Source organism: Eublepharis macularius, chromosome 3, assembly GCF_028583425.1.
Source record: "Eublepharis macularius isolate TG4126 chromosome 3, MPM_Emac_v1.0, whole genome shotgun sequence".
Taxonomy (NCBI): Eukaryota; Metazoa; Chordata; class Lepidosauria; order Squamata; family Eublepharidae; genus Eublepharis; species Eublepharis macularius.
This window is the reverse complement of record NC_072792.1, coordinates 101966992-101979121: the sequence shown is the minus strand read 5'-3', so window position 1 is coordinate 101979121 and position 12130 is coordinate 101966992.

Genomic DNA, 12130 nt, shown 5'->3' with positions numbered 1-12130 from the left:
CCAGAACTGGTATTTAGTCAATGGGGCGCCATCAGAATGGCGAAACAAAGTCCCCTGTGCCTCTCTCTGGGCATTGATATAGTTCTTGAGGGCAGCCACAGGGCACAATTCAGCAAGGGCACACGGGCCAAGCACAACTTCCACCCTCTTTTGCCTCAGGTCCATTTTGGAGCGCCGTATTGTAAGAACTACTTGCTTCCTTTAAATTTAACATACGCCGCCATATGGGCTTGGCCGGAGTTGCCCTTAAGGGACTGAGGAACAAGCTTGCTAACTCTGAGAGCCCCCCAAATGTGATCAGAGAAGCAGCGTGGAACAGCAGCATCTCCTCAAACTGTGAACTGCAAACTGTGGACCACATCATTTTCAGACCCTGCAAAATGCCTGGGGAAATGGGTTGTCTAATGTCCCTGGGTGCTGCTGACTCACGAAACCAACCCTCCAACATCTTCCAAATGTGGAAGTCCCCAGTGGTATCTGCCAAGCCATGGGCTTTGGAGGCAAAAGCTAAGACAGTCAGTTGGCTCCTAATGTACTTGACCCCATGTCCCTTACCTTTTTGGGCCTTGCAGAACTGCATCAAGTGCTTCTCAGGGATAGGCCATAATTGGCGAAGTCCTACCTCCAGCCTGAAGCCTGCAAACTGCCGCAATGCTCAGTCATACGCCCTCCTGGTACTAGGGGCTAGGGCTAACTGGATGGCCCTGAAGGCCTCGGATTCCCAATCCTGCACAGCTCCTGGGGCACTGGAGCTGGCACCAAATCAGCCTTGGGGCAAGCTGCTGAAACTGGTCCATCTGCAGACAAGACAGGGTGCCTGCCACCTCATTGTTTACCCCAGGGGTATGCCTGGCTGAAAACAATATGTTAAGGTGCAAGCACCTCATTGTAAATGCTCAGACCAGCTTCAAGACCCTGGGTAATTTAGAAGAGAGGGAGTTCACTATCTGAACCACTGCCACGTTATCGCACCAAAATGCACTGAGTGGTTAGCTAGCTCACCCTCCCCCACAAGTAAACTGCCACTAAGATTGGGCAAATTTCTAGGAAAGTCAGATCTCTCCCCAGACCAACCCCCACCCAATCAACAGGACACCGAGCAGCACACCAATGCCCCCTGAAATAAACTCCAAATCCAGTGGAATCAGATGTGTTGGAGGAAACCTGTAGCTCCCCCTCCAACAACAGGTCCTGCCTCCAAAAGGACACCCCGTTGAAACCTCCCCAAAACTGGTGCCAAACCACAAGGTCCTCCTTTATTCCTACAGTAATTCACATTCTATGCTTGGGGAGCCTAAAGGTCCCCATTGCATCACATAGGAGTCTCAAAAAAGCCCTAACAGGCACCACCACCCTGCAAGCAAAATTAAGGTGGCCCACTATCTGTTGCAGCTCCAATAAGGACACCTTACGGCTTCCTATTAGGATCTGTGGGCAGTCCCTCAGATCCTGGAGCTTTTCAGCTGGCAGCCTGGAGGTTTGCCGCACTGTGTCCAATTCAATACCTAGGAAGGTCAGGACTGTCACAGGACCCACAGTTTTCTCATGTGCAAGAGGAACCCCCAGCTCATCCATAAGGCAGACAAAGTCGTCCAGAAGACAAGCACATTGCCCATACTGCGGTGGCCCCACCAGGAGGAAATCATCAAAATAATGGGCTGTGTCGTGGCAATGCTGCCACCAATGCAAAGCTGATTCCAGGAACCTACTAAAATGTTCAAAAACTGCACACGAGATGGCGCACCCCATCGGGAGGGACCTGTCCATATAAAATTGGCCCTCAAAAGCAAACCCCAGCAGTTTGAAGTCTTCAGGATAGACAGGGAGGAGGCGAAATGCTGACTTAATGTCACATTTTGCCAACTCTGCTCCCCGGCCACACAGCCTAACCACTTTGACCGCCTGGTCAAATGAGGTATAACACACCAAGCACAAGTGCTCAGGTATTGCTTCATGTACTGAGCCAACCCTGGGGTAAGACAAATGGCGAATCAGCTGATATTCACCAGCCACCTACTTAGGCACCACCCCCAAGGGGAAACCCTCAGGCATGGAACGGGGGGAGGGAAAGGGGCCCAAGACCCTGCCCTCATCACATTCCTTTGCTAACTTGGCCCTAACAATTTCTTCCATGCCCACCAACGAACGTAGGTTGGATAACATGAAAGCACTTCTGGTTCCCTGAAATGGGATTTGAAAACCAAACTGGAAACCATATGACAGTAACTGGGCATCAGCCTGTCTAGGGTAGTCAGCCAACATAGCTTCGAGGGCCCTCACTTTTATTGGGCTGGGGCCCTTTACCAGGACCTTGTTGCTCAGCAGGGCTGCCTCCTCTCTTGGACAATGACTTATGTCATTTACAGGCCATGAAGGGGTGCGGACTCCTGCATATTGGGCATTTGTGGCCGAACCTACAGTTCTTCCGACTGCACACCCCCTGTGAGGAAAACTCAAAGCAAAGCAGCCGGGGCTGAATTGACTGCCCAGCAGGGGCACGGTAGCCTAAAGCTTTTGCAGAGGATCACTGCACAATGTTCCCACTGTCAGATCTGTCCCCAGTGTTGGGCTTCGCTGGGGACATCAACTGCAGCCGTAGATGCTACTGCACTTGGTCCCACGGTAACAAAGGATTAAGGGTGGCACAAATCCTGAATTCTTTGTCATATTGCAGCCATGCTGCACTGGCAAAGTCTGTGTACCCCCTGTATATGATGTCCATATACTGGAATGAGGGGCCACCCTCCAAGGTTGGGCACGCGCGATAACCCCAGCATAAATCAGAAATCCTGGTAGCCAATTGGCCCAGGACCTGTCAATCTTGCGGCACTTTGGCCGCTCCTAGTCTCTCTCCTCCAGATCCTCGTTATCCTTCTCCAGTATCAACATACTCGCACCGCAAAATCCAGTATCAACATACTTGCATCGCAAAATCTTCTCTCTCATAGCTGGGGTGAGGTGGTCTCCCAAGGGCATGGCCATGTCACCAAATGGCAGTGCACAAAAAGGCACAGCCCCATAATTAGCCCATCCACCTCATTAGATGAAGATAAAGCCATTGTAGGCCTCTTGGCAGGGAGCTTTGCGGGCTGCTTGCCCTTAGATGTGTCACTCCTTTTTTAGGAGACATAACTGTCTTAGGCTCAGGCTAGGGAAACCCAATGCTAATGCCCAACCCACTGAAGGGACAACCACTGCACTTGGCTGAACAGAAGGCCAACCAAAAGTGCCCCTCACCATGCCACAAAATGGCCACCACACTGGACACACCTAAGATGGCCACCAGCCACCTGTAAAAGATCAGCCCGCCAAATGGCTGCCAAGGCCCAGCCTGCACTAAGGGCTGCAGGCCCAAATGCCCCCAGTTTCCCTATGAACAGGGCTCTCCTAAACGTCAATAATGATGCCCATCAGCTAAGACCAGCGTGTAAGGAGTGGGAGGTGCCCAACAGCACAACAATCACCACAACAAAGCACCCCTGGGAAGATGATGAGGGGAGAAGGGGCCCAGAAATAACCCAGTCCGCCACACTAATGCCAGCAGCACACTCTAAGAGGAGGCAGGGAAGCGCTTCTCACACAAGCGCCCAGCCGCAGCCTCACTGCTCCGCTGCAGCAGCGCGTTCAGCTGCACACAGCTGAGCACCAAAAAACCGCTTCCCTCAGCAGTGCTCTGCAAAGGCATGGTCCAGGGAAGCGCTCCACCACACGAGCGCCCCAGCCACAGCCTCACCACTCCACCGCTCACCGCCAGGAGCCTGACCTCCCAACGTAGCCTCACCCACCGCCGCTGCACTGCTGCCAAGCCCTGCTGCATTGCCTCTGCTCCTCATGCCAGGTAAACAAAAACAAGCGTCCTGCTCAGTTGTGACCTGAGCATGAGGCACAACTGAGACGCCGTAGGGGCGGAGCAGCCTTATAAGGCTGCTGGCTTCACCCCCCTAGTGAAGACCCAGATGACCAGGTGCATGCCATCTGCCTTCCTCCTCCAAGGAAGCAAACTGCAGCCCCCGGCCTCAGTGGCTGTTGCTGCTGGCTGGGAGGGCCAGATACTCAGAAGTAGGTCCCATTTTATTCAATGGGGCTTAATCCTAATAAATTATCCAACTTGCAGCTTCTATTTCCAACCAATCAACTGAAAAAGGGTCTTTTTACATCTTTGCTAAACACGACTTTGGCAGAAACTGCAACCCAACTCATCTTCAACATGTGACCTGCAGCTTACCTTTAAAACAGTGTGGGGAATGTAAACTGGCTCTCGTGCATGTCAGAGGCAGGAGGAGCGTTTCATTCCCTTCTTTTCACCCTGTGTACTTTATCTTGCAGAGAAGGTCTCTGGGTAGAGAGCTATTTTTTGTATAGCAGGTTCCATGCATCTGCTGGATTAGATGATCCACTTGTATCATCTAATCATGCCTGGGCAGACCTTTGGAACAGACAGTAAGACAAATAGCCTTCCTCCCACAGCTCTTCTCTGCTAGTTAAAGAGTGCAGGGTGTGCACAAAGAGTATGCACATAAAAGCCAATTCCCACCCCCCACCCCCTCTGTAATTGTTTTAAAGGTAATCTTCAGATTACACAGAGGAACCACATTCCACATTCATACATGAACCAGTCTCATTCATATGAGGACAAAATCAACAAGCTGGTGCCTTAAATGAGAATGAGTACAGAATGAAACTGAAAACGTTGCTGCTGGCTTTCATATAGCTGAGTTTCAAAAGCTGTGTCTGATAGGAACTGGCACAAGAACCTGCTGTTCCACAGAAAAAATAAATCCCACTGGATGTGCCTAGGTACATCTTTGAATTCTGGCATAAGGAGCTTTTTAATTATGATAAAGGACTGGTGTTAGGGTGGTCTGGATTGAACTGAAGACTATGGAATGCTAGCATGCATGATTTCACTCTTTTAGCTGTATTCAAATTGAGTTGGAAGTAGATACTTTCTAATTTTTTTAGTTGACTATTACCTGCCTTCATGATGAGCTAGGCTGTGATTTGATATAAACAAAATGATTTTTTTTAAAAAATCCTGTCAGTCCACAAAACATGCATTACCATGGAAAACTCTCCTTTTACAAATGCAGAATCCCTTGAGGGTTTTTTTTTTTACCATTAACAAGATAAACTGTCCTCTAAGTTAAGAAGGATAGGTATTTCTACCCCCTTTTGCAGCTCCAACCACAAAACCATAAAACCTGCTTTTAATATTTTTTGTTTGTCTTAGAAACATGCATGCTGCTAAATGTTTTGCAGATGTGTCCATGTGCCACTTTATAGAACTATCAGGATTATAAAATAACACTGATAAGCAAGTTAAATGATGGAAGTAGGAGGTTTGTTCAGAACATACAAGTCAATGACGTCAATGGAAACAATGCCAGGACATGTTATTTTTTTAAAAAAATGTAAAGCCTTCAGTACAGTTTGCTTTCCGACAGTTCTGAAGATGAGTCTCCACATTCAAAACAAACAGAACGTGATCTTTTCCTCATGGAATGTGGGATTGTTTTGCAAGTGTTTAGCTTTTGCTTTTCATCTGGTCGGGAATAAATGTTCCTACCTGATGGGACATTCATCTCTACTACATCTATTTATTTATTTTATTAAAGCAACCATATCCCTCCTTTCATTTAGCCCAAAGCTTAATAGAACAAATATGTTTTGTAGCATTCTTGAAAACATAAAGGAGGGTACTAAACTGTGATCCATGGGTAGAACATATTTCATAGAAGGATGCTCAAACACAAATTGGTTCGTTTCATATCTTGTTTGCCAGTCACAAACAGGGAGCTGATTTTTTAAATATTGTTTCCACAGCTAGTTAATCCATTTGTGGTTGTTTGGCATGTTGCTTCATAATAATTTTCTATTAACCATGAGATACTGCTATCCCCTGCTCAGCTTTGTTGATGTTATTTTAATTAGTAGTAGCCATTTTGAAGACCATCAGATCCAAAAGTGGCCTATATATGAAAGAATATACATGAATGAATGAAATAAAACAATGGAAAAACAAAGGAAATGAAAGGGAAACTTACGATTTTCCATAATAGTATAAAGAATAGTATAAGGAAAACTGAAATGAAGAGTGATCACACTGACACAAAGCCAAGCTACAAGTGACGAATTACACTTGCCTGGCAAAGTGAACAGACTCACATGTATTCCTCTCTGTTCACTTGCCATTCACTTGCTCTCCACTTGATCAAGTGGCGTGCAAGTGAATGGCAAGTGAACAGGGAAAAATACACGTGAGTCTGTTCACTTGCCAGGCAAGTGCAATTCGTCACTTGTAGCTTGGCTCTGAGAAAAAGAACATATAAGATTATTTCTTTTAAGAACTATTTGCCAAAATACACAGGACATTCTCATTAATTTGAATAAGTTATCCTTCGATCTGGCACCAAATGAGATTACATGTCTTTTCTCTTTTTTTGGCTACTCTGTGACCAGCTACTCTGGAAGGGCTAGCTCAACAACAGTGGCAAACCAGGCAACCATCTCAGTTGCCAAAATCACACGGATGTCTCTCAGCTTTATAAAGGTTTTGAAGAGAAGTTGGCATGCCCGGGGCGCGCAGCGCGCGCTTACCCGGGTGCCATTATTTTGCCCGCCTGCCCAGAGGAAGGGACGAGCTCCGCTTCCCGGGCATCCAGGCATTTTGGGGGGGGCGGGGCCTGGCCCTATAAAGGCCAGCTCTGCCTCCTGTGGTGCAGCAGAAGCTCAGAAAGCTCGAAAGCAGGAGCGTCTTTCCCCTGCTTAGGCTTTCTGGCCTGGGGTTTGAGCGGCGAGGCTCCGCTTGTGCGGTTGTTCTGCCTGCTCCCCCCTTTGAGTCTGGAAGAGGCTTTTGTGTCTTCTCACCCCGAACGGGCTGGGAGTTCCCCACGCCAGCTTTTCATCTGCAGATCAGAGGCACACCGGGCACAGCGTTGGATGTTTGGGGCGGGGCGGGAGCGGCCCCACCGCCTGCGGAGAGCGTCGGAACGCCGTCTTTTTGTGCAGCAGAGGCTAAGCTGGGATGGGGGTTGGGGGCTTTTGGGCATTGGCCTAATCTTGGGAGGGGTGATTAACCCCCCCCAGCCATTCCTTCTTCTATTCTATAGCGACCTTTTGTAGGCTATCACCCCCCCCATGTTCCCTTCTTTGAGGAGTCAGGTGATAGCATATAATAACTACTTAATTGCCACACTGGTTGGATTGGGAGCGTGTGGGCTTTGGTAGGGGGAGGCTGGGCTGTTGGCACAATACTGGGCATTTTATCCTTGCCTGCCTGTGCCTTTTGCATGTGTGACACTGGTACTGTTGCTTGCCTGGCTAATCACACTTTGGTGTCCAGCATTGGTTAAGTGGTTAGGCTGTGAACAGGCTCAGTCGGGTACTGCTGTATCACCCCCATCTTCACCTTTCTCTTGTCATTTGAGGCCCATTGGCTTTTCACAGTTTGTATCCATCCTTTGGTCAGGAGCTTGGGTGTCCCCCCCTCCTTTGACTCATTCACGATGCCTCAAGGGAAGGGTGTGGGACGGGCCAAGGGCAAGCAGCCCGCTAAACGCACTCAGCCCAGACAAGTACAGCTATCAGATTCTTCTTCTGAAGATGAGGATTTAGCCAAAGGGAGGCAAGAGATCCTGGATAAACTTGTTGCTCTTGAGAGGGCTAGGGGTGTAGGGTCTGCCTCTTCCTCTGTTGGTAGGGGTAAACGGGTTAGGAATGTGTCTTCAGCTACATTTCAGCGAGAGGTCAAGCTTCGCCTCAGGAAGGAGGAAGGAGGGAAGGGGGCTGCTCCCCGCAACGGGCGAGAGAAGCGAGGGGCTTTGGGACTCGCGGCCACTCCAGCCCCTGCCTTTGAACCTGGAGGAGGATCATATTTCAGCCCAAGCTGTTGTGATCCTCTGGTTCCAGCTGGCGGGGAAGTAAAGCAAAGTAAAGCAAAGCTGTGCGGTAGGGAAGGATAAGCCTCCAGCCTGGACTCCAGCCTGAGCAGAGTCACCTGGGCTCAGGAGCACATGGTCTGCAGCTGCTAGAGGAGGTAAGGGCTTTTTGCCTTTCTTGGCTGTGGTGGGTTAAGCTGAGAAGCTAAGGGTGGTCCTCTCTAGCTTTGGGGCTTTTTGTGCGTAGTTTTGTGTTGATTTGAGTGTAGTTTTGAGGCTGAGTGTGTTTGGGCTTGATTGTGTTTGAGGGTGAGTGTGTTTGTAAGGCTGCTGGGGGTTGCTGGAGTACAAGCCACACACCCCCTTTGTGCTCACCTCCTGTGCTTAGCAGGAAGTGACCTTGTGCATTGAAAAGGCAACTGCTGGGCAGGGGCGCGAGCCTTTGGCGCGAGCCGAAGGGCAAGAGCTAAAGGGCTCTTGGCCTGTGGCTCTTAGCCGGGGGATCATAGCCGTTTTCTTTCCTCTTAGTGTGTTATTCCTAAAACAGAATAATGAAGTCAGAATGCCAGCAGGGGGTTGGGGGCTTTCCATTGTATTGCACTGAGTGTCACATGTATGACTATCTGCCTTCTGGTCAGAAGTCCTGGATGTGTGCTCGCTGCAAGGAGCTCCTGGTTCTCAGGGAACGAGTACGTACCCTTGAGGCCAAGGTGGCTGACCTGGAGAAGCGGAGACAGTTAGATAGGCACGAGGACAAGATTCTCAGGGACAGGATAGATGTGTCCCACTCTAAAAATGGCAGCGTTCTTGTTGTCAAGGAGAATGAGGATCTTGTGGAATCAGGGCACCATACTGAGGATAAGGGGAACATGCCCTCAGAAGGGACCTCATCTTCAGTTGGTGAGCAGGTTTCCTTTCGCATCAAGGAACCATCCCTGGGTGGGGCGGGAGGGAGGCTCTTGGTAGTTGGTGATTCGATCCTTAGACAAGTAGATAGCTGGGTGGCACAACCACGTTCTGACCGTATGGTGACTTGCCTGCCTGGTGCGAAGGTAGCGGACATTACGCGTGTTATAGATAGGCTGGTAGATAGTGCTGGGGAGGAGTCAGCGGTCGTGGTCCATGTTGGAACCAACGATGTTGGGAAATGCAGTCGTGAGGTCTTGGAACAAAAATTTAGGCTGTTAGGCAGGAGACTCAAGGCCAGGACCTCCAAGGTAGCCTTCTCAGAAGTGCTACTTGTTCCACGCGCAGGGCCAGAGAGACAAACGCAGATCAGGAGTCTCAATGCGTGGATGAGACGATGGTGTAGGGAGGAAGGGTTCAAGTTTGTTAGGCACTGGGATTCTTTTTGGGACAAGCGGGAGCTGTACAAGAGAGACGGTCTCCACTTGTCCCGAGAAGGAACCCGGCTGCTGGCGCTTAAAATCAAAAAGGTGGCAGAGCAGTTTTTAAACTAAATGCTAGGGGAAAGCCGACAAGATATAAAGTGTCTCTGGTTCAGGATGTCAACTGAGATGGAGACAAACAGTGCAGATGACCTAACTACGTCTCGAGGCGAAGTGTGCCGGGGAAGTTACAGGTGTTTATATACAAATGCTAGAAGTGTCCGAGGTAAAATTGGGGAGCTGGAATGTTTAGTGTTGGGCGAATCCATAGACATTGTGGGCATATCAGAAACTTGGTGGGATGAGGAAAATCAGTGGGACACGGTGATTCCTGGATATAAATTATATCGGAAGGATAGGGAGGGAAGGGTTGGTGGTGGGGTGGCTCTATATGTCAGAGAAGGTATACATTCCAGTAAGATTGAGAAGGTAACTGAATTAGATTCGCTTCTGGAAATGCTATGGGTTGAAATTACGGGCCCAAATGGAAACTTAACTGTGGGAGTTTGTTATCGCCCTCCAGATCAGAAAATAGAGGAGGATTATAAAATGATGACAGGATTAAAGATGGCTGCTAAACAAAAAAACTGTGTTGTAATGGGTGATTTTAACTACCCACACATTGACTGGGCCAATGGGTGTTCGAATCGGGGGAGAGAAAGTGAGTTTCTAGACTGTCTCAATGACTGTGCTATGGAACAGATGGTTACAGAACCTACTAGGGGAGAGGTGATCCTGGATTTGGTCCTCAGTAATGCTGAAGACCTGGTGAGAGATGTAAATGTGATTGCACCACTTGGGAACAGTGACCATAATGTTATTGAGTACAACATATGTATAAATAGGAAATTGCCAAATAAGACCAACACAGCCATGTTTAACTTCAAAAGGGGTAACTTTTCTGAGATGAGGGGGTACGTGAAGAAGAAACTGAAAGGGAAAGTAAAAAAGGTCAAAACACTTGGGGAATCTTGGAGACTATTTAAAACTACAATCCTGGAAGCTCAAATTAAATATATACTGCTGGTTAGGAAAGGCACAAATAGGTTTAGGAAAAGGCCAGCATGGTTAACAAGCAATGTAATAGAAGCTGTAAAAGGTAAAAAGGATTCTTTTAGGCAGTGGAAAACTAGTCGGAGTGAGGTTGATAAAAAGGAGCATAAGCTGTGGCAAAAAAAGTACAAGTCTGTGATCAGACAGGCAAAAAGGGAATATGAGGAGCATATTGCAAAGAACATAAAGAAAAACAATAAACAATTCTTTAAATATATTAGAAGTAGGAAACCAGCTAGGGAGGCAGTGGGGCCCTTGGATGACCAAGGCGTAAAAGGATTACTAAAGGGTGATAGGGAAATGGCCGAGAAGCTGAATGCGTTCTTTGCTTCTGTCTTCACTGTGGAAGATAAGAAGTGCATGCCCACTCCGGAAGCACTGACTTTGGGAGGGGTTTTGAAAGACCTGAGTCACATTGAGGAGACGAGAGAGGAGGTTATGCGACTGCTAGATAATTTAAAAACTGATAAATCACCGGGCCCAGATGGCATACATCCAAGAGTTCTGAAAGAACTCAAGTGTGAACTTGTAGATCTCCTCACAAAAATATGTAATCTGTCATTAAACTCTGCATCTGTTCCTGAGGACTGGAAGGTAGCTAATGTTGTCCCCATCTTTAAAAAAGGTTCCAGGGGAGATCCGGGAAATTTGCAGATGACACGAAATTGTTCAGGGTGGTGAAAGCCAGAGAGGATTGTGAGGCACTCCAAAGGGATCTGTCGAGGCTAGAAGAGTGGGCATCCATGTGGCAAATGAGGTTCAGTGTAGCCAAGTGCAAAGTAATGCACATTGGAACCAAAAATCCAAAATATAAATACAAGTTGATAGGGTCTGAACTGGCGGAGACTGACCAAGAGAGAGATCTTGGAGTCATGATAGATAACTCACTAAAAACGTCAGCACAGTGTGCGACTGCCATAAAAAAGCTAATGCTATGCTAGGGGTTATTAGGAAAGGGATTGAAAACAAATCAGCCGGTATCATAATGCCTCTGTATAAATCGATGGTGAGGCCTCATTTGGAGTACTGTGTACAGTTCTGGTCGCCACACCTTAAAAAAGATATCATAGCACTGGAAAAAGTACAGAGAAGGGCAACTAAAATGATTAAAGGGTTGGAACACTTTCCCTATGAGGAAAGATTGAGGCGCTTGGGGCTCTTTAGCCTGGAGAAAAGACGACTGAGGGGAGACATGATAGAGGTTTACAAGATAATGCACGGGTTAGAGAAGGGAGAGAAAGATGTGTTTTTCTCCCTTTCTCACAATACAAGAACTCGTGGGCACTCTATGAAATTATTGAGCAGTCGGGTTAGAACAGATAGAAGAAAATACTACTTTACACAAAGGGTGGTAAACACATGGAATTCGTTGCCACAGGAGGTGGTGGCAGCTACAAGCATTGCCAGCTTCAAGAGGGAACTGGACAAATATATGGAGCAGAGGTCCATCAGTGGCTATTAGCCACAGGAGATAGATGGTATTCTCTTTGTGGGGAGGTGGTGCTCTGTTGTCTTGGTGCTGGAAGGAAGGCAGTGGGAGGGCTTCTGGTGTCCTGGCCTCACTGACAGTCCTTTAGATGGCACTGGATTTCTAGCCACTGTGTGTGACAGAATGTTGGACTGGATGGGCCACTGGCCTGATCCAACATGGCTTTGCTTATGTTCTTATGTTCTTATGAGAGGTCATGGCAAGGTTGTCTGCCCTTTCAGGTACTGCATCGGTGGCGACCGAGGGTCCTGGCCATCATACAGAAGGGAGCACGCCTGCTGAGTTGAGTGGTGGTCCTGCTCAGGAGGAGAACTGGCCAGATG